General features: G+C 35.4%; 1 long non-coding RNA gene across 1 annotated transcript; it reads right to left on the minus strand.

Moving 5' to 3' along the window:
• Positions 1–21,330: 21,330 nt before the first annotated feature.
• On the minus strand, positions 21,331–22,472 carry LOC127977799 (uncharacterized). The gene is made up of 3 exons (XR_008158360.1): positions 22,260–22,472; positions 22,119–22,183; positions 21,331–21,841 (listed from the first exon to the last, which is right to left on the minus strand). It is a non-coding gene; the product is annotated as an uncharacterized LOC127977799 (long non-coding RNA).
• Between the last annotated feature and the right edge of the window lie 1,487 nt (positions 22,473–23,959).

Below are 23,959 nucleotides of genomic sequence, written 5' to 3' on the forward strand. Positions count from 1 at the left end.
AATTATGAAATTTATATAGAAATAAACTCATTAAAATCACACTATATATAATTTATAGTAACATGATATCTAAATGTACTATTAAAAATGTAATAAAAAGGAGATACATATATATATGCAATTTATTGTTCAGCAATATGCAGAGAAAGAAAATTTACTTCCTGTCATTCGCTATACTGGAAAATATTTTTGTGGCCTAACTTCAGAAAGAAAAATTCAGTATAATGTGGTGTTTTCATCCTTATCTTTGTGTGTTTATTTATTTATTTATTTGTGTGTAAATACTCTTTGAAATGGATCTGTCGGTGGGGGGAAGGAGAGCAGGTCTGGAGGGTTTTGCTGTGTGAGGACATTCGGGGAAGGAGGAGTTATTCCTACATGGGCCTCGGTGATAAGACTCTGTGTCTAATATGCACCGCTGTGTCCAAATCATAAAGGGACTTAGTGAAGGCTTTACAGAGCAATCCTCTATCCCAGCAGCCTGCCTCACTGAACCAGCATAAATAACCCTCCTACCATTCTGGTCAAGGCAGGAAGAGGAATTCAGTAAGGGTAGAGATATTCTGGGTGTGTATTTGCAAGTGTGTATTAATGTTTGTGTGTCAGGATGGCATAAATAAAGCTGATGGACTGCTAGTGCATTGTGATTTACTCGCTGTGTACATTTGGAGATGGTGTGTATTCAGTATTGGCTGACTGCTACAAGCTAAGGCCAGTAACTCATATCATTTAGTATATTAAGCAAGGTATAAGCTGCTGATATCTCATATCCATATGTCATAAGCAAAACAAACCCTAGTCCGGTACACTTGAGAGTTTTGACCACTGATTATGTTTTACCTCTATGCTTTAATGCGGTAATTTTGGGGCTTTTTTGGGCTAACTGTCAGAAAAATGCTGTAAAAATCCAATAGATTAATTGCTTTTATTGATTGAAAATCAATAATAAGCTGTGCTTTATACCTAAATAATACTAAATGAAAATGATTAGGCACCCACAATTTTCTGTACCTGATTCAGAATGCAATTCTCATATAAATGTTGAAGATTAAAATAATCTTCATGTCCAACATTTTTTTGTGCTGTCAACACCAGGTGTGCTAATTTAGATTCAAGATGTATAGTTAGGTTTCCAAACCATACTGTGACACCATACCTAACTGTGATAAAACAGCTTTGTAAAACAACATCATGATTTTCTTATAACCCCATAAAAACATAATCTACGTAAGAAGTAGAGTCTCTGATGGAGTTGAGTGCAAACCGATTCCGTAAGAGCTTTCCAAGTAAGTGAGCTGTCTATATAAACACCCAAATACTTGTAAGTTTGCGTTTGGGTGATGTTTTGGTCATGTATGACTACTTGGTAATAGTCACCTATACATTTTGGTTCAAATATAATCTCCTCTGTTTTCTTTATATTTATTATTAAATAATATTTATCAGTCGACAAACCAGGTTATTTCCGACTGGTAGATGTTTCCTATATTATCGTCTCCATAAAGTAGACTTACAATGGCTGTCATCTGAATATTCAAAAATATATATTTTTTGAATGCTTACTTGAACATTCATTTGTAAAAAGTGTAAAAAGCATTGGTGAACTGACACAGCCTTGTGAAACACCTGTGCTAATATTCTTTAGTTGTGAAAGACAATTGTGTACATTAACACACTGAGTTCTATCAGTTAAAAAAGATATGTACAACTTAATGATAGCTGGGTTTACACTCAACTGCTCCATCTTTGAGATTAACAAGGGCGGTTGAATGGTGTTAAAAGAAGAGCTTAAATCGATAAAAAGTAAACGAGCATAGGCTTTGTGATTCTCTAAGTGCTTTAGAATTAAGTGCATAATGCTGCCAAGTCTTAATCACTTTATTAATATTAAGCAAAACAAAATGACAAATGTTTACTTTCACAAATCGTCTCGTTCTCGTACAGGCTTGTATAAAGCTGTTGCTTTTTAAGTTAGGTAACGAAAATTGTCAGCAAACGACACCCGCTGGCCATTCCGGTGGGTCTTTTGTCCAGTCACAGATAATGTACGGGCAGTGCGACCCAGTACAGCTCAGTTTTTATGTCTATGTTGCTCTGTCGAGCAGCAGAAATGATTCTATGTTGGCCATTCTGAGTCAACACCATGCTTTTCCAGTATGGGGGAAAGGACTGTTTAACCCCTAAGCGACTCTGCCCACACAGCTATGACACGACACTGAACAAGTCAGTAGTTTCAAGCAGTAAAGATTATTTCAAGAGTCAGCATTAGTGGTCGACCAATATATCGCCACGACCAATATATCACCCGATATTTGGCATTTTGCAAATATCGGCATCGGCCGATAAGTTTTTCTACTTGGCCGATGTGTTTGATAATTTTGATGGCACATCAGACTTTTATTTTGGCAGGGCTGAGAAAGGCAACACCTGAGCACACAGTGCTAACATTCTCCCATTCTCCGTTAATAGTTCTGTCTAATATGGATAGAAGTCTGACTAATAATCAGATTATTAATAGGCAAGCATTATAATACTTTCGTTTGACATCAACATTGAGAAAATACACATTTATATAATTTTAACAAATCTTTGAATGGCAATTGAACATTTAATATCACAAACTTTGCAAACTTAGTTGAATCCAGCTGTGAGATCTTGAAGTATGCATTTTTATCCAGCATGATCGCATGTTCTCTGTGTGATGGTCGGTCTGTTAATTGAATGCTTTAAACTCTTGATTTCAAATTATGCAGCGGTTTAAGCGTTTGCCCACTGTCATATTCATGTCATTTTCTCTGTGTGCTGTATATAAAATTAGTGTTACCCTGGCTTTATTTAAAAAATATGATTCCTAATGCACACAGACTTTCCAGAATACTGAGAGCCCTGTTAGTTACAGTGTTTACTTCCTTTTTAATTATATTATTAAATATTTCTTTATTTGTGAAAAATACTTTGTCATCTAAAGTAGAAGTAGTTTATTTTAGACATTTATTTTTTAATCCATTGTCAAATTATTAAAAAATCCTTAAATATGTATTAATTTTTTTTATTTATTTTTTATTGTATCGGCTTTATATCGGCTAGCGGCCCCCCTGCTTTCCAAGATATCGGCATCAGCTGTCAAAAAACAATATCAGGCGCCCACAAGTCAGCATATACTATGTAAGTTTTTTCAGAAACCAAGAATGAGAAAAGAACAAAATACCCAAATGTAGTGAATCTCCACTTAATGTCCATTCCTTATGAAACTGTGCAGACAGTGTCTAACAAGCACAGCAGATAAGCTCCTATTCAGACTCCACATCTTTCACACAACATCGTTTAGATGTGGAGGTCCTTGAATCATAGCCACAAAGAGCCAAATTTTAACGTTAACCCCCGAACTGTGCTCCATTCAGCAGTGAAGGAAAAGAAGTTCAGTAGATTAGACATATTTGCATTTGCAGGCTGAATGGTTTTTACCCTAAATCATTAAGTTTCAGTTTCAATAAAAGCAGAGCAGTGTTAAACGCAAAGGGGAATGGGAGTGTGGTTTATACGCCAAATGCTGCAGCACAGTGGAATTTTTTTCCTTTTTAGGGCCACCGATTAAGTCGCTCTCCCATTAAATGGCAAATTCAGCCATTATGTAACAATTCATCAACTTAATAGTCGGCAGTTTAAAGTGTGCCAGCTTTGTCTCGCATTCAATGCAATGGCCATTTGTTTGTGGCCTATTTTACACCTCCACCGGCAGCACTGTGCTCAGATGGCTTGTATCACAGAGGCAGCTTTTGTTTGTGCTGGCCCCCATTACTCCGATTTCACAGTCGCTTATGAATCACACTCACTAGGGAAGAAGAAACGGGGTCATGTCTTCTGTAATTACCCCCATTACAGGCATCCGTAGTCTCCAAATACCTCCTTGTGTTTGGTGTGTGTGTGTGTGTGTGGATGAAATAATACGAAGAGGTTCATTTCACATCCTTAAGTGTGTATATTGGATGTACTTTATGTATCACTATTACTACTATATATATATATATATATTACATATGCAGTAAGTACTAAACTTCTAACTTTTTTGTGCAACATATATTAATTAAATTTCAAATGATGAAAAGTGAGGTAGGAATTTGCATGATTTGTGAAGCATATGATCTCAAAAAGCTGGCAAACTCATGTTCTAATCAATAAAACTCAATGTTTTTTTATGATTTAATGAAAATAAATTATTTTACACGTCATTCCACACATTGAGTGCTCTTTTGGTCTTTGTTTGGGTATTTAGGCACTTGAAATATTGAATGTCTTTTCTGATTATGTCTGTGGCTCACCAGAAAAACAATTTTCTCTGTACAATAGCAACCATGAGGACTTTCTGAGTAATTCCCATCACAATGGAGGCTCTATTGTGTACAGTATGTCTCTCTCTTTCTCTCTCAAATATACTGCATTGTAGGAAAAAAAATAGATTTCATTCAATGGGCATTTAAGGGTGACACTCTATTAGAAACAATGAGGGCCACTAAACGCTCATTATGCTCCTCAACATCTATGTAAAATCATAACTGTCTTTGCACCATTGTGTTGTCTTTGGGAAGGAACAAATTGAATAGTCAATCAATTTTCATACCAAATTTTTGGTAACTGCCTCAAGTTAATAATAGAAGTAAAACGCTTATCTAGAAGGAATACAATAGCCATCACTGAATTTCATATCACTCCTGACATATACTTTGTGTGATAACCATAATGCCATCGATGTGTTCAATGATGGGATTTTGTTATCAGCAAGCCCAGAAAGCTCCAGAGTTTTTGCACAGTCAGAATGCCTGTTCTTCACGAAATTTAAATGTCATCCACCCTCTTGCCTGTTTATTATATATTTTGCCTAATTTCATTACTGCAACATAATAGTGCAGTACCTCTATTTCTAGCCCAGTTTACAATATATACAGAAAATGGCTAAAACCAGCCCAAGCTGGTTGGCTGGTCTTAGCTGGTATCCCAAGCTGATTAGCAAGCTGGTTTTAGGGTTTTGATTCCACCTATTTTTCTTTTTTCTTTCTTTCTTTCTTTCTTTCTTTAGACCAGCCAGCCCACCACCTAAGTCCAGCTAAGTAGTTTTTGTTGTTGATGAAATGATGTTACTGACATCACTGGAAAAAACATTAACTTGCAGATCAGCGAGTTAAATATCTGCTCTGATATGTTCAGCTCACAAGGGTTTGTCAAACTGATTTGAACTGGTAATTCATCTTTTTTTTAAAGAATCATACTACTCTGGTCATGCTGTATATTTTTGAATTAATAAAAATAAATGCCTCTTAAGAGTCATTTGGTTGTGAGTCAGACCACACTTGTGTGGTGGTACCATTTGTTTGCATGCAGCTTGTGATTATTTTGTAACTGATTGTATGTTTGTGATTCAACAAAAAGAACCACTCATGAGAGTCCATTGTTTCGGAAGCGGACTGCACTGGGTGTGCTGTTTGTTTTTTGTTGTTGTTGCATTAAAAAGAACTAGCCCATAAGAGTAATTTATGTGTGAATTAGACTGCATTTGTCATACTGTATGTTTTTGATTCAATAAAAATAGCCACCTTTTAAGAGTTGTTTAGTTTGTACTTGTGTGGTCACATGTTTGTTTTTGCATGCAGCCTGTGATTATTTTGTAGTGCGTGAATCGGACTGCGCTGAACTTTTCCAATTCAACAAAAAGAAACCACTCGTAGGAGTCATTTCTTTTCACACTGCCAGTGCTTGCCCGGAATATATGCATGCGTTCACACACAACCCGTAAAGGTCCCATAAGACACGTGACATCAGAATGTTACGTGTAATGTATGAGTCGAAAACGCTAGGCACGTTAACTTTCATTTAAGCTGATGAACGATCTCTGCATCAGCGCGCAAAGTGAGGAACTAATTGATCTCTGCTTCATTACAGTGTGCAATTTTTTAAACTTTTTTTTTTTTTCGTTGCAAACGCTCATCTGCCTTCAAAACACATGGTAAAAGAGTCGTGCAATAATGTGCGTCATCAATACAACACACCTTTTACAGCATTTGTTCTGGCTTTTGTTTCATACAGCGGCAACTAGGCAAGTTTCTGGGTCCAACATGCAGTGTGAAAGGGGCTTATGTTTGTTTTTGCATGCAGCCTGTAATTATTTGTAGTGCGCATTGTATTTTTATTGAATCACATTCAGTATAGACAGCAAATTGATGTCCACAACTATACAATTAGTTCTTCCATGGTACTGAAAATAAAGGAGTGGAGCAAGCTCCGTTACTCAGAAGCAATGCAGGAAACAAATTCAATCATTAGCTATCTAAATTGTGTATCCAAGCAACATGAAAGGAACAATGAACGTGGTTTGACAACAATGTGACGACATACAGTACGGCACCTAATATACAAAAGAGGTAATGCTTTAGTAATCTACTTTGGTCTCTTACTCCATTCCTCATTCATTCTCACAGAAAGGAGAGAGAACAGATCTCATATTTCTGAGTTCCCTCATCAGGCCAGCGTATCAGCGGATTCAAATTACACACAAAGCCCTTTGAGCAGCAAGTCAAGCCCCCAGTCTCTCAGCGCATCCTCCAGTACGTAGTCCTTGCCTCCAACCAAGTAATCTCTCCGGAGGACACTGCGGTGACAGAGTCTGGTAATTGCTTTCTGCTTAACAGGCTCCGCAGCTCTTGTAAAACAGAGCTTCATCTGCTGCAATGTAGGCATGTGAAACAAGAGACCAAAGAACTTTCCTCCAAACTAAAAACTCCTCCTCCCCGCCTCCCGAGACACCAGTGGGCATCTAAAGGACTGTCGATCGATATCTCTACTGAACGTGAGATCAATATTTAATTTTCAGGAGTTTTCTTTAATAAACAGGATCATTTGCGGGGCGAATATTGCATATGGCAGCACTATTACTCACATTAACACACCACAGGGCCAGAACTCAGGCAGTTATTAGCCCTTGTGGAATAACAATGCTTATTTGTCCTGTGATTACACGGTTGAAATGCAACCCCACATGACTGCACTTTTGGCTGTGCTGTTAAAACGGGTTCTGAATTGTTCTTTATACATCCCACAGCTGTTAAAAAGTACTTTTTGCAATTATTGATTATATTCCATCATCAGTGGGGTTTTTTGCATCAGGACACCTACTTTTGGTGCACTTTGAGTTCTTTGTGTGTTAGAATGACACACGTACTGTACTCTCGCGATTGGCACTAGTTTGTTTGTTGGCTAATTTGAGGAGCATTATTCACCCGATTGTAAATGAGATCGCTTCTCCAGGAGTTGTAGGATTTACTGGAGCACTCCAACTTGACAGCGTGAGTGGGATGAGAGGAAAAAACAAAGGATTTCGATCTTGGCGGGGGAAGACACATACACAAACAGACGCTCACACGGGAGATTGAGTGGACACTTTTAGCATGATGTTGGTTGCTGTAAGGACTTCTGCATGTCTCTGGCTCAGACTCAAAGTCAGAGACTCACTTTATTGAAGGAAAGCAGAAGAAATCTGGTACATCCCCTGCTGTTTCTCCTACTTCTTATTATCATTTGCAAAATGTTGCACACACTTCAGGCACATTAAAGGGGTAGTTCACTCAAAAGTAAACTTCCATATATATATATATATGTGTGTGTGTGTGTGTGTGTGTGTGTGTGTGTGTGTGTGTGTGTGTGTGTGTGTGTGTGTGTGTGTGTGTGTGTACTTGTTTTTCTATTCTGGTGGGGACTTAAACCTGAATACACACAGACTCATGGGGACTCGTGTCACGGTGGGGACCTAAATTGAGGTCCCCACGGGTAAACAAGCTAATAAATTACACAGAATGAAGTTTCTTGAAAATCTAAAAATGCAGAAAGTTTCCTGTGAGGGTTAGGTTTAGGGGTAGGGTTGGTGTAGGGTGATAGAAAATACGATCTGTACAGTATAAAAACCATTACACCTATGGAGAGTCCCCACAAGGATAGCTGACCAGACATGTGTGTGTGTGTGTGTGTGTGTGTGTGTGTTGTTCCAAACCAGTTCAAATTATCATTTTTGAATCAGCCCGTGTATGACAATTCATAGTGACAATGTCTGTCAAGCTCTAAAAAAGAATAAAAGCACAATAAGCATAGTCTAAATGAATTGTGTATATTAGTGTGTCTTCTAAAACTATATGATAATTCTGTGTGATCAAAAGACCTTAACCTTTATAACCCTATATACTCAGGTCATTTTTGATCCCGGAGAAAGTGAAAAAAAGGTATAGTACACAAAATACACATTATTTGTTATTTATGTTTTTAAGAGATAAAAACATTTAAATAAATAATTTTCCCATTTTTTGTTGTGTGTCAGTTTTGACAAATATAGCAACTGTGACTACAGATGATAAGATATATCTTAAAAATGCTTTTGTATGTTTAACCTCTCTCCCATTTCATACATGCTTTAGGACTGAATTTCGTTAATAAGCATAAATATGCATGCACAAACACTCTATAAACAGACCAGTAAGCGACATGACCTATAAGATGCTTTGACAAAGAGCCGTCCATATTTCAAAGTTCAGAATTGACCTACACTGTAGTGCGAAAACAGACTGCAGTTTTCTTTATTTGTTGTAAAGGTTAAAGCAAATACTGTATGGTGCCTATTTGATATTTTGGTAATTTTCAACATTAAGTGTGCAATTTCTTCACTCCATTTGACTTTTGTAGTCAATTTCGGAGCTTTGTTATTAAAAAAAAGAAAAATAAACTTCTGCAAATTTTCCTTTTGTATGAACTTATTGTCTAAATATTCAGCTGTGGCTTCTTATACATGAGAATAAAAACCTTTTTTGTAAAAGCAAAAAAAATAAAAATAATAATTCAGCTGTGACATTTTGCCAGTTGAACTTTCTTTTAATGAATCACATTTAGAATCGTGCAGGTTTGACTGATTCCTTTGTCTGCATTCCTGAATGATTCACTTCCATTTATGCATTACTTTTTTTAAATGCACTTTTTGCATGAATACTTTGTTTTTTTCTTTTATTCTCTGACTTTTCTCTGACTCTTCTGCTTTAAAGATTTTAACGCTTTGTTTATCATCCCGTCCTCCAGTGAATCCTGTTTAATGCTGCCTTTGTTCTTCGTCTTCTGAGTTCATCATTATGCTTTCAGCTGCTGTGAATCACATTATAGTCACTAACCTGTAGCATACTAACATGACTTCATGATGAGACACTAGATTGACAGCTTCGCTATATATAGTCCTCAAAAACATGCAAAAAACATGTTTGATCTTCATATTCTAGAGCGGCTGCCTCATTTTCATATGTTTTATATTCATTCATATGCATTATGATATAATTTATTTATTCAGTAGTATAATTCAGTTATTCAACATTTGATCAAAATTTGGAAATATATACATTCAGTGATGATCACTATAAACATAGGGTATGAGTAACTGTAGAGGAGACCGGGGCTCCTTTATGTGATGACTTTCTGATGATAACAAATTTTTTCCAAGATCTAGATGCTGTATTGTGGCAGAAGTGTGGCGATCAGAAAAAATAAAAATAAATAAAGCTCCAGGTTGTAAACTGAAATTGATCATTTGATATTTTAGGAAAAGATAATGTCATATAAAACCAATGCTAATGAAATTAGCATCTCAACAACAGTCAGCTTCAAATCAATCCACATTCAAAACCAATGCTATTAGTCTGAGCTCATGCCTCTGAATTCACAGTCTGTAAAAAAAAAATTGCATTGTTTTGTCTTAGATAATTAAGTTTGAGGATGGCCTCACCCCGCTGGCCGGTTTGATTTAGTTGAATGTGGAGTGCATTTTACTTTGCTTTAGCTTCACTTGAGAAAGCAGCACATCACCAACCAGCTGTGAGCTAACATACTGAACCATATGCTGTTACAGCGCACAAAAACTGTGAAGCTGATGTACTCTAATTTCTCTGAAAGGCCTGCAGGAAACTTCTGCTGTGTGCATACTCCTCTTCATTAAACCTTGTCTCAGCATTTGGCATTTTGCTTTGCAAGCTCTATTAAAAATGTGCTAAAATCTAAGACATCGTCTTTAATTTTTCAGCTCACAGACAGCTCAAGCAGTCATTTTTGCATAATTAGAAAAACTCAGGTCTACTTAAGTTTTTTCTCTCTCTCTCTCTTGCACAGTGGCAGAGTACCTAGAATCTACCTACCTACCTACATACATACATACACTTTGCCATTAAAAAATGCATTACATTTAAAAATATATTCAAGTATTTTATATTTTAATAATATTTCACAGTATCACTGTTTTAATTATATAAAATAAATAGACCTATAGCATTTTTCAGCATCAGATTTCATTTGCTTTATCAAAAATACATACATTTGACTATAAAAAAATTAAGTATTATAACAGATTTATAACTTTGCCGTTTTAATCAACTGAAATGTATTCAATTCAATTCAATTCAGTTTTATTTGTATAGCGCTTTTTACAATACAAATGTTACAAAGCAGCTTTACAGAAAATTACATTTCTACAATATTTAGTAGTAGCTTATAAGTGTTGACTGTCAGTTTGTGTGCGTATGACAGGATTTTTCAGTAAAAATTAATACAAGACGTAGTCAACCAGACTTCATTAACAACATCATTAACAGCAATTATTATATGATGCAATCACACTTGTAGCAATATTTGTTAGTTCTGTTTGTTGATTCAGGGTCAGCATCATCTCTTCTCAGGTGTTCTGGATCCAGACTGGAGCTTGTGTAAATCCCTATAAATCACGTGGCAAAACAGAGAAACAAATAGGTAGCCAGTGAAGAGACTGTAGAATTGGGGTAATATGATCATATTTTCTTGACCTGGTAAGGACTCTAGCTGCTGCATTTTGGACGACCTGTAGCTTGTTTATTGAAGAAGCAGGACAATCACCTAGAAGTGCATTACAATAGTCCAGTCTAGAGGTCATAAATGCATGAACTAGCTTTTCTGCATCAGAAACAGATAACATGTTTCGTAGCTTGGCAATGTTTTTAAGATGGAAGAATGCAGTTTTTGTAACATGGGAAATATGATTTTCAAAAGACAAGTTGCTGTCTAATATAACACCCAGATTTCTGACTGTAGAGGAAGTAACAGTACATCCGTCTAGTTGCAAATTGCAATCTACAAGATTCTGTGTACAGTTTTTGGTCCAATAATTAATATCTCTGTCTTATCCGAATTTAATAAGAGAAAATTATTGGTCATCCAATCTTTTACAATTTTAACACACTCTGTTTATTGCCATTACTTCAGTCTTCAGTGTTACATGATCCTTCAGAAATAATTTTAACATGCTAGGGGAAGTCTTGAACTTTAACATGTAGGGGAAGTCGTGGCCTAATGGTTAGAGGGTTGGACTCCCAAACGAAGGGTTGTGAGTTCTAGTCTCGGGCCGGACGGAATTGTGGGTGGGGGGAGTGCATGAACAGCTCTCTCTCCACCTTCAATACCACGACTTAGGTGCCCTTGAGCAAGGCATCGAACCCCCAACTGCTCCCCGGGCGCCGCAGCATAAATGGCTGCCCACTGCTCCGGGTGTGTGCTCACAGTGTGTGTGTGTGTGTTCACTGCTCTGTGTGTGTGCATTTCGGATGGGTTAAATGCAGAGCACAAATTCTGTGTATGGGTCACCATACTTGGCTGAATGTCACTTCACTTTTTAGTTAGGCACTCAAGAAATATTTTAATTGTTGTTAATGTTGAACAATATAAAAGTATTTTATAATCACTTTTGACCAATTTAACGTGTCCTTGCTGAATTAAAGTTTAAAAACAATCAATCTTAGTTAATTTGTTTTTATAAATAACTTGATTAACCTTCAACAAAACTGAATGTTGCATGCATGCAGTGACCTAAAAATGGGTGATGTTCAAGTCAAATGTTAAAATTCAAATTTCCTCCCATCTGCCGTTTGTGTTGTTAAGTTCGGTAGTATTTGAATCCTTAAGCGACTTTTGAACAGTGATACCACTCACTTATAAAGCTGTGCTATTTTGGGTATTTATAACTGTTGACACTTCATCGTGTTTCCTAACGGTACCTGGGGAACGCTTGACTGAGCACGCTCACCCTCAGACCTCTCAAAGCTTAGACTCTCAAATGACTCATTGCAGGTCTTCAGTGTTAAATAGGTACTGCACCGAAAATAGCGTGTTCCTATAGTATTATGCAAGGACCCTATTCATCTGTTTACCACATCAAATGTACAAATCACACTGCCAGATCCTACACTATTCCTCTGAAACCTCCTTCGCTTTATGTAATTCAGTTTGACATCATTTATGTGAGTGGGTGAAAGGCTGCTGGGCTTTAAAATAGATTGAGACATTTATTTTTCTCCATATATTCCTGCCTCTGACTCTGTGTCTGCCCCAACTGTTTTTTATTTACTAATCTTCAGATCTGAATGGAATGTGCCTTTGAATTCGATTAACTCTAGTAAATACTTCAGGTCTCAGTTTGGTGGTAAAGAAATAATAATTATTATTATTATGTTTAGTACAGACATCATGAAGACACACTGCTCCAGTGTTATGATGAATAAAAAGTGGTTTCTTAAATCAAGTAATATGGTTAGATTAAATGCATTTAAAGTGAGTCATACACACTTTTGTAGCAATTTATTTAATTTCTTCCCATTTTTCAAGTCTGTTTATAATGGTAGTCAAGGTCTCTTGCAGTGCAAACTGTAATAGAGTGCTACCATACCACACTCACTTTAACTTTAGAATTCCAAATCTGTATGACTTTATTAAAGAAAATGTACATGTAAATAAAAAAATACACAAAAAAGTGTATATGGGTCAAAGACGTTTAGATGTCTGCATCAAGAAAAATGTACAAAAGTGATTTTGTGTCCATAGAAAGGACATTAAATGTAAGTAAAATGTCTACTTTTCAGGTTTCAAATAAGTTTTTGGAGTATAAAATGTCAAAATGTGGTTGAAAAAATTTTACGTTATCATTCAGTGTAACACAATATTTTTTGCAAAAATTCAAACAGCATGCTTATTCTGACATGTACATATTAAAATATCTAAATGAATAATGGAGCGTACTAAATTTTATTGCGTTTTAAATTAGTAAAAAATTCTTACTGACAAATGGGCAAAACCTAGGATAGTGGCAAATGTTAAAAATGTAAAATTACAACTCATTAGTATTTGCGGTGAAGTAATAAGTCTTTTAAGATGTCATAAATAGATTTTTGTTGTAAATATACACTGAATGACATTTTACTGGGTGTCTTCTGTAAATCAGGGCAAAATGTATGATATTTGTTTTTTGCTCAGGAAAACAAAAACAAAATTGCAATTAAATAAAACAGAAAACTTTTTGCATTTTTGGGGGGGGGAAACTACAACAGTTTTAAGCAGTATTACACTTTTTTTTATGCTTAAACACTTTTTCCTCTTTGACCCAGATATTTATATTAAATGTATATATTTTTTTACTGTTTTTTTTTTTTTTTACTGATTTTTTTTTGTCTTGTAGTAAAATTGTATTTATTTTTAATATTTGTATGATTATTATATAGTAAAAATTACATGTTCTACGATTTGCAGAAAGACCATACATAATTTTTTCCCTTAAAACAAGGGATAGAAAGATGGTCATGGTGGTTCCCTTTCTTTTGGAGATCCCAGTCTTTTCATGATGGAAAATGTGTGTTACTGGCGGAATAAACGCTATTAATTCTTCGAATCTTCCACTCAGGATGTCAGCTTAATCTTCAGCACCGCTCTCGAGACAACAACCTGTGTTACTAATTTATTAAGGTCAGCTTCAATTACCCAGCCCAGAAGCAAGAGGTATCCATCACAGGAGTCCAGTGATATGTTTCAAGGACAATTATTTTTTATGTGACTGAGTCTAATCCATCTGCATAAGAGTCAGTTGCGGAGTATGACAGATCTGTCCTTCAGTGAGTGTTGGTGTCTGCTGTCACCTTTGACATTTTCTCCACTTGGCTTATTACAGGAGCCATAAAATGCTCATCAGGTTCTGCCGAGCCGCCGGCTGACCAGTGAGGGGCTGAAATCGGCTTTAGTGTCTCGCTTTTAATGTGTTTGTGTTGCCATGTGAGGATCTTCATCAGGCAGAGACTGGAATTCATCATAATACACAGCTGCACACCAACAGCATGGTCTATAATGGATTTTAGGTAACTAATGGCGAAGTGATGGAAAGTTTTGCATAAACACTTGAAAGCAGTAATTTACAGCAGTGAGTTAATAGCTTCATCTTTGTGACTTGAAAATAGTCTTTTGTAACGCAGTGAAAAGTTGGGCATTAATTATGTTGTGTATATAAAGGATCATTTAAAAAGCATAATTTCTTCAAAACTTCATTTAAAGTTAAAGTGTATTGCTCTTTGCAACCCATGTGAGTGAAATATATTCAATGAAAAAAAAATGAAGGCAGGGGATTAAATATTATCCATCTGGCATTAAGAAGATGAAAAGTGCAATTCATTCTGTTAATTTGTCTACTGGTTAAAGTTTTCCAAATTTCTTTCTTTTTTTCTTTAAAAATGCATAATTGATGATATTTCTATTATAATAATAACAATTATTATTATTATTATTATTATAAATATTATTACATATATTATTAGTAGTACTTGTAAAAGTAGTATTGGCTCAAAAAAATACATATTATTAATATTAATATAATTACATGCACAATTATGATATTTATATTATGTTATTAATTGTTGTTGTTGTAGTTTTTGTTGTTTTATAATAATAGTATTCTTGTGAGTTATTTTTATGGAATAAATTATTAAACCACAATTAAACTAACCCTAACAACAATAACAATAATAACAATAACAACAACAACAAAAAAATAAAAATAAAATAATAATAATTAATGTTGTCATAAAATAAATTATTAATTATGATATTTATATTGTTAATCCTAATTATTGTTTTGTTTTTATTTATAATGCTATATAAAATATATACTTTTATTATGACAACTGTTTTCCTTAGAATAGCAAGCCTTGAAGATTTGTACACAGTAGGCTTGGGAACCTTTTTTTATTTATTGTGCTTTAAAAACATTAATTCTTTAAAGAAATTGATGTTTTTGACATATGATTAAATTATGTACTCTTACATGACTAAAAACTTTATATTAGTGATCTGATCATTGTTCTAGATTTTTTATATTCTTTATTCAGCAAATGGGATATTTCTGAAATGATATACGGTAAATGAAAATTTGACCTTTTACATGATGCTGCTTCCTTGCCAGTAGGCATTGATATAAAGTCATAGACCACTGTCATCAATCAGTCAGTCAATCAATCAATCAATCATTTGTGCACCTATGTATATGAAGGTAAATGATCAATTGTGCAATTCTAGAAACTGATATGTTCATCTATTCTTTCATATTCACAGTACACATTAAATTACATCTGATTTACGTTGAAGATGATAACTGAAGATGAGGAGTATTTTTCAAAATCGCACTTGCAGTATGTGTCCTCACTGACACCCTCCACATATTGGCTTTTCTAAACAGACCTTGTTTCTCATCCAGCAGTGAATAACTTCACAATGCTCCAGCAAATTTCTGCCAGGCTCCAATTCCTTCTCCTCTGTGTCCTCGGGAGATTGGATGGGCTTGATAGCTGCCTCCACCAGCCTTTGATCACATGTTCTCTCTCTGAATGGATGTTCCATGAGGGTCTTGCTCCATGGGGGATCCTGAGCTAGAAAGCCCAAGGATAGGGGGTCTTAAGAGAAATGAGTGTGTGTTACACCAGTGCGATCCAGGATTTTTATTTCCCCAAGGGTGGAGAAGGCCGTCATTCTGACCCTTATGCCCTGGTGTACTTGATGTACTGATAAAACCAAAGAAAGACTGTTCACAGCCTTATAGCCATACTGTATAAATGGGTCAAAAAAAATAAAATTAAACTAAGAAAATGACAATTATTTTTATATGAACAGTGCATTGATTTAAACACCCTGATTTTGGTGAAATGGTTGTGGTTGTGTAAACTCCAATGCAACATTTCTCATTATTTTTTAAAAAGAGTAGTTTATCCAAAAGATGAAAAGTATCTGACAGTTCACTCACCCTATCCAAGATGTAGATGAGTTTGTTTCTTCATTAGAACAAAATTTGGAGAAATTTTGCATTACATCACTTGCAGTGAATGAGTGCCGTCAGAATGAGTTTCTAAACATCTAATAAAAAAATAAATAATAATAATTCATAAGTAATGTACAGTAAGTAATCCACAATCTGCATGCTTGTAAGGAAAAAAAAAACGTTAATTTATTTTTTTACTTAAAATCATTGCTCCCAGCTAAATTGCAAGTATTCTATCCATAATATTACTTTCTCCAGTGAAATCTCATCTGAATCAGGAGAGAAATATGCACAGATCAGGCACTGTTTACAAGCAAAAACAGTCTTACACAAATATGTCGGTGGATTTTTGTATGAGAGGACAACAGGGAATGGACTTTTTTACTGAAGGGTGTGTGATTATAGATTATGGATTCATATTTTGGCAAGAAGTGACGGTTTTAAGTTAAAATGCTTAATGATGGATTTGCCTTTTACAAACACATAGCTTTTCATTTCACAAGATGTTAATTGATGGACTGGAGTCATGTGGAATACTTGTGGATTATGTGATGTTTTTATCAACTGTTTGGACCCTCATTCTGACGGCACCCATTCACTGCAGAGAATCAATTGGTGACCATGTGATGTAATGCTAAATTTCCACAAATTTGCTCCAATGAAGAAACAAAACTCACCTACATCTTGGATTATTTTTTGAATCAACTGTTTCTTTAACTTGAATTGAAATAATAATTTAAAAAAATTATAACATGCATAATTTTAAAATAATTAAACTGTAATACAAAAATACTCCATCTTGTCACAGTCATGAGATTTAATGTCCAAAAATTATTGAAGAGGTATAAAGAAAATAACTGAAAATAAACAACAGTATACCATGCCTACAACATGGAAAATGTTGTCCCACGAGCAGATAAAAATTCTCCTGTTATCATATATTTCACATTGTGGCACACATTTAAGTGCTGTTCACCAGTTATATCAGTTTTATCTGTAGTGACTTGTTTTCCAAGTGTTGGGTCACCAATTGAGGACTGCTAACATTCATTGGCTTGGTCTGTAATGTGTCCTTGGGTTACTGTATATATATGTTCCACGTTTTATATTGAGTTATCACTTATCAGCACAGTGAATTTGGCTTTACCCTGAGGTTAATGTAGCTATTAGCTTTGCTAATCTTCTCAAACAGCCTGCAGGATGGCTGATTAGAACTGTCCCCAAGGAGCCGATGTATTGACCTAATTAGCGAATGGAATTGGGGTGATTATTTTGCACATAAAATGTTGTTCATGATAAACAAAGATTATGATGATAGCTCTAAAGATTTCCACAGTTTAAATGTTGGTAATTACCCTGTTCAAATCTACCTCAGCAGAGCTGTGCGCAGAGTTTGGTTAGCATAATAGATGGGGATTATCAGCGTCTTCTGTACTTACACTGCGTACTGCTTTATGGCGGATATTTTAACTCCAATTGATTAGCAGTGATTAAAATGCACATTTGAGCTGGAGCTATTCTAACTTTCCTTCGTATTGTCTGTATTTTCCAACTTTCCTGTGAAATGTGTGACTTCAACCATACAGCAAAAAAATATATATATGAAGGCCAAATATATATATATATATATATATATATATATATATATATATATATATATATATATAAATATATATATATATATATATATATATATAAATATATATATATATATATATATATATATATATATATATATATATATATGCATACATACATGCATGCATTTATAAGGTAATTGTTCACTCGAAAGTTTCATGTCATTAAAATGTTGCATATTTCATATGCCGCAAGCCCAGTTACAGCATTCCAGAGTGTTTTGATCTTGGAGTCCATCAGTCTGACATCACCCAGTAGAGCTGCTACATGCACAGCCTCATTCTGCTCAGGTTCACTCTAATTGTGTCTGACTCTAAATGGAATAAATGTAACTGATATCATTGCATAATGGCTATGCATTATTCACTATAGATCTTTCAGAGAGGACTAGTCTGGGTCATCATCATGTTTGCAGTGGTTTCCTGTGGTTAAGTAGTTCCTCTGGTAAATATTTCATGGTTAAAAGGACTAGATCCCTGCAGGCAGCATCACTGAGCCACAACAGTGTGTAGTATCGCTTCTCCATTCAATTAATATGACATATCATACCGTTTCTGAATGCTTAGCTTCTGTTCTTAAAGGGGTAGTTCACCCAAAAATCATAATTACGTTATTAATAACTCACCCTCATGTCGTTCCAAACCAGTAAGACCTCCATTTATCTTCGGAACACAGTTTAAGATATTTTAGATTTAGTCCGAGAGCTCTCAGTCCCTCCATTGAAACTGTGTGTACCGTATACTGTCCATGTCCAGAAAGGTAAGAAAAACATCATCAAAGTAGTCCATGTGACATCAGAGGGTCCGTTAGAATATTTTGAAGCATCGAAAATACATTTTGGTCCAAAAATAGCAAAAACTATGACTTTATTCAGCATTGTCTTCTCTTCCGTGTCTGTTGTGAGAGAGAGTTCAAAACAAAGTAGTTTGTCATATCCGGTTCATGAACGAATCATTCGATGTAACCGGATCTTTTTGAACCAGTTCACCAAATCTAACTGAATCGTTTTAAACGGATCACGTATCCAGTACGCATTAATCCACAAATGACTTAAGCTGTTAACTTTTTTAATTTGGCTGACACTCCCTCTGAGTTAAAACAAACCAATATCCCGGAGTAATTCATTTACTCAAACAGTACACTGACTGACAAGATAAATGGAGGTCTTACTGGTTTGGAACGACATGAGGGTGAGTTCTTAATGACATAATTATGATTTTTGGGTGAACTATCGCTTTAACTATTTTAACCACGACCTATGGAATGTGTTAATCCTATAAAAACACCTATAATACATTCCACATATCTATACATTTTAAATGTAAAATTATTTTATTTCAGTTAAGCACATTTCCCCCAAATGCATTCAGTCATTAGCATGAATTAATTAGCAGGTAATTAATTTGGTACCTCTTCACAACAAGGTGTTTTTTGTTAACATTTGCTAACACAATCTTAAAATGAGCAGGCATTTATTCATTAATTTAAGGCATTGATTAGTCTGTGTTAATGTCAGTCGGATACATTTATGTTCATTTACTTCACAGTGCAATGCTAACAGATCCAACTTTTTCTTTTATATTAAAAACATATTATTATGTTTTGAAATAATTAAAAAAACAATTTTAAATTAATGAAATGTATTTACAAATGTTTACATATAAAAATATTATATTTCATCATATTTTATTTTAAAAGTTTTATTATTATTATGAAGGTAACATAATAAAATATGACTCTCTCTCTCTCATATATATATATATATATATATATATATATATATATATATATATATATAATTTAAGAGAGAGAGAGATTTTCGTTTATTTGGTGAAATATTCATATCTCTAATTTTGAATTCAAAAAGCGACACATCAAGCACATGCGTGACACCCATGATTGTTATTTTTAGATTTAAAATCGGCTTGATATTATGCTTTGACTACCCGAGACGCTGCTTGTTCCATTTGCCAAAATAAATATCTGAGACAGAGAAGGTTCAGTGTGACAGTGTCAGGGGATCATCTTCTCTGGAACCCTGATGACTCACACGTGTAGACACAGAGAGAGAGAGAGAGAGAGAGAGCTGTTCAAAGCCACAGTCTCCCGCAACAACAAACAAGACTTTCGTATGTTCAGAAGATTTCCATTCCTTCTAAAAATGCTACAGGGAATAACTAACGCATTCTCCGGATCTGAATGAGTGGGCGACCATAACTAACTATAAAAAGTCAGCTTTGATGTTATTCATATTTTGATATGCTTGATATGCTGAGAGACATGCGGCGCCTGGTGTAGCAAGACTGTCATAAGTCACTGTCTGCCTCCTATTTAGCTCATGCTTCTGTTGCATTTACCCTCCGATACGTTTATATTTTAGCACACGCTAACGTCGCTAGCACGCAGCCGAACAGACACTCCCCTGGTCTCCAGATTTGTAGTTAATCAGCCCAGATGGTGATTCTGACCATGGTCATTTAATCGTTATGTTTACGAGTCTGCTCATGAGGAAAACAGTAGCACGCCCCTGAGCTGGAGAGCGGGGCCCCGCGCTGGTTATTCTTGGAGAGCAAGATGGAGACAGAGGCTCATTAAGCAGGTAGGAATCTGAGTGGCACAGCTAGTGTGCCACTGAGCCCCAAGTCCAAATCTTCCTCCACCAATTAGGGTTCTGCCAGTGTGAGTGAGTGAGCAAGGAAATGTGTAAGAATATGTCCTTCTGAATTTTAAGAATGTGTGCGTGCAACCCAACTGTGGGTTTCTATGCCAACATAAATTACTTTCTGCTCTGTAATTGTGTTCCAGACAGATTGCGCTCTCAGATAGACGGGTGAGACTGATGAGAACTTGTCCAGGTCACATTTAGCAAAGAAAGAAATGATAGTTTGCATAAAGAGAAGGAAGCCAATTTTAGGACCATCAGGATTTTGAAAGTGAGACATTATCTGTATGTCATATTCAGCACATTTTCTCCAGCCAAATTCTCATTAAAGATGGTCATGATTCATGTTGTTCTCAGTGATGATTCTCATCAAGTACGAGGTATTTTCTGCAGTGAATTAATAAATACTTTCGGTAACACTTTAGAATAAGGTTCCATTAATTAATGTTAGTTAATATATTAATTAACATGAACTAAGCAAGAACAATCCTTCTACAGCATTTATAAGTCTTAGTTCATGTTAATTTCAACATTTACTAATGCATTATTTAAATCAAAAGTTGTGCTTGTTAACATTAGTTAATGCACTGTGAATTACCATGAACTAACAATGAATAACTGTATTTTCATTAACTAACATTAACGAAGATTAATAAATACAGTAATAAATGTATTATTCATTGTTTGTTCATGTTGATTAATACATTAACTAACATTAACTAATGGAACCTTATTCTAAAGTGTTACCATACTTTCAAATGTAAATATTATTAAGATATTTAAAAATAGTTGCTTTATTTAAAAGTTGCATTTTATTAGCCCTATTACTTTCCAAAATAATGAAGTCAAAAATGCCTGTAGTCTAAATGTGGTACCCGTCAAGGAGTAAATCTTTATGGTTTGACTACGCCACCCCCTGATGATGGGCAGGAGGACCCACAAGTCTTCCCTTAATGTAGTGTAGCTAACTCTATATTTTCCCCGCAAAGGGACAGTTGACAAGAGGCAGGTATATAAATGTATTTCAAATTTATTACAATTTAGTACAAAAAGTGTGGAAAAGTTATTAAAATGGCTCTTAAATACTGCTATACAATTGGTGGATTCTCCTCAGTCTAGGAAAGTCGGATCAGCCAATGCGAAACCCCTGCTCAGGTGGACCCTGGTGAGACAAAAAGAAACAGGAGACAGCAACCCAGCACCAGAAGAAGCATGCAACACAGCAAGCACCACTCATTCAAGATCTTCAGATACCACGACAAAAAAAATCTCACACCGTGTTATGGTTATAAAGACACCCCAAACCAATGTCTCTAACAATGTGGTCCCTTGGCAAGAAGGGGCAAAGCATCAGTGTGGATCCGGCCTTGTACAGGGATAGCCTAAGCAGAAGACATAGTTAGGGAGGAGACCCACCAGCACGGATAACACCAGTTTAAGGAACAATGCTACTACAAGTAGGGCACATGGGTGGTAGGCCCAGAAGCAAAATCACATCACACAAACAAACCAACAAAACAATAAAAAAATGCACATTTATCACAAGAAAACAGTGGCTGGCCTGGTCCCTTTTGGGAAATAAACAATCATGTTAGTTGCCAGCCTCATTAAACAGCATATCATAGTCAACTCAAACATGGCTAAAAAATATAGGCCTACTTTTCAGTATGCTCAACTGTCCCACAGCTCATTGACATATGAAGACAAAGGTGAACATTCCGTTGCTACAGACAGAAAAAGTATTTTAAAACATGTTCCAATGCAGATATAAAACACTCAATGGCATATTAAGGCATTTACCGATGCAGCCCAGCAGCTCAGGTCACAATGAGGTGATCACAACACATTTTAAAACTCCATGCAGAAGCCTGTGTCCTCCATGAAGAGTAGACACACACTTCTAGAAATTACCCTGATAAAACAAAATAAATATTAAAATTCAAATGGCAGTGATTAATCATGCTCTACCATGACCAACAGTACCTACACTGAAAAGGAAGCCTAACACGCACAACAGTGTCCAGCACCAACACAAAGAGAATCTGCCTTGCAACCAGCAGACACTTATCACTTCCTAATTGGTCATGTGACTTTTCAAAACATCATGTGATCCTGGGTGTGAACGTGATGCAACTAGGTTGTGTGCCTGCCTATGTAGGTCCCCACATAAAGCAAAATGTTCACAAACATTATGAAAACAGTTATTAGTTTCTCTCCAAAACAAATCCTCTAAAGTTTAGGCTATAAAAATTTCAGTCCAAAAAAATAATTATAATAATTTAAGGTGAAGCTGATGCCTACCTCTCTCATTCCGCACGTATCCAAATGTTTCCATATTCCCGATGTATCTGGATGCTAAAATGTGATTTATTATATAGTGTTTGTACGTTTATCAACATAAAACATCATCCTTCACATCTGCTTTATCAGCACAGTGAGGCGCAGTCACGCTGAACGCAACACATTTTGTACAATGCAACAGTGTATTTTTTTTTCTTTAACTCTATTTTATTTTGATAATGAACATGCTTCAATATAACAAAATTATGTTGTGTCGGTGCGATGGTCATACCAAAGCTGGTTGGTTATACAGAAGCAAGATCTGTCAATATGATTAAAGGGTTAGTTCACTTTAAGTGAAATATATTTAGTGTATATGCCCATATTCCTTTTTATGTAAGCCTATAGTTTTTCTGCTTTCTCCATTCACAGAAGCACTGCAGGTGCGTGTGATCTGTTTAATCATCTCAACGATAAAATAACCGGTTATTAACCCGTTAATGGCCATTTCAAATTTTCGATTCTGTTCGGAACTATAAAGTTTCTGTTCTGTTCAAAATTTTGTTCGTTTACGGTTTTCATTTTCGTTCCTTGAACTGGTTCAGAGCCCTGCTTTCATTGCCTTAGTCGCTGAACAAGTGTCCGGATGCAGTCTCGGATGAAAGTTTTGATAGTTTGAAGGTTCGGTGGCGTGGAGTTCTTCACATACTTCCAGGTTTGAAGGGTGATGAATTTCAAAAGATGTTATTCTGACTCTGGGATGATTAGGAGTGTGTTCTCCCAGATGAAGCTGATAAGATAAGAGTGCAGAGCATGAGAGACATTAAACTTTCCCAGGGGAAAAAGTTTGTATTATTTCTCTGTTTATTTATTTATTGTTTGTAACAATGTAAAAGTCTTTGCATTTACTTTTGATTAATTTAATGCCTCCTTGATGTATGACATAATTTCTTTCAATATATAGATTCTGCTCTTCAAAAGTACACTAATGAGAATCGTAATGCTCCTAAAAGGAGTTTTATTTTCTTTAAGCACAATGTATTCCAATCGTCTTTCTTTCAATTTTCTGTTAAAATGAGTCTTCAAAGCAGAGCTGTCCTTACAGTTTTGCTCTGCTATTAATCATTGCCTTGGCCATAGGCAGGTAAAACATAAAGATTGTTGAGTACAGTCCTCCCTGTCTGTGATGATGGACATTCACAGAATCCATAATGAAAATG

Source organism: Carassius gibelio, chromosome B18, assembly GCF_023724105.1.
Source record: "Carassius gibelio isolate Cgi1373 ecotype wild population from Czech Republic chromosome B18, carGib1.2-hapl.c, whole genome shotgun sequence".
NCBI classification, from domain to species: Eukaryota; Metazoa; Chordata; class Actinopteri; order Cypriniformes; family Cyprinidae; genus Carassius; species Carassius gibelio.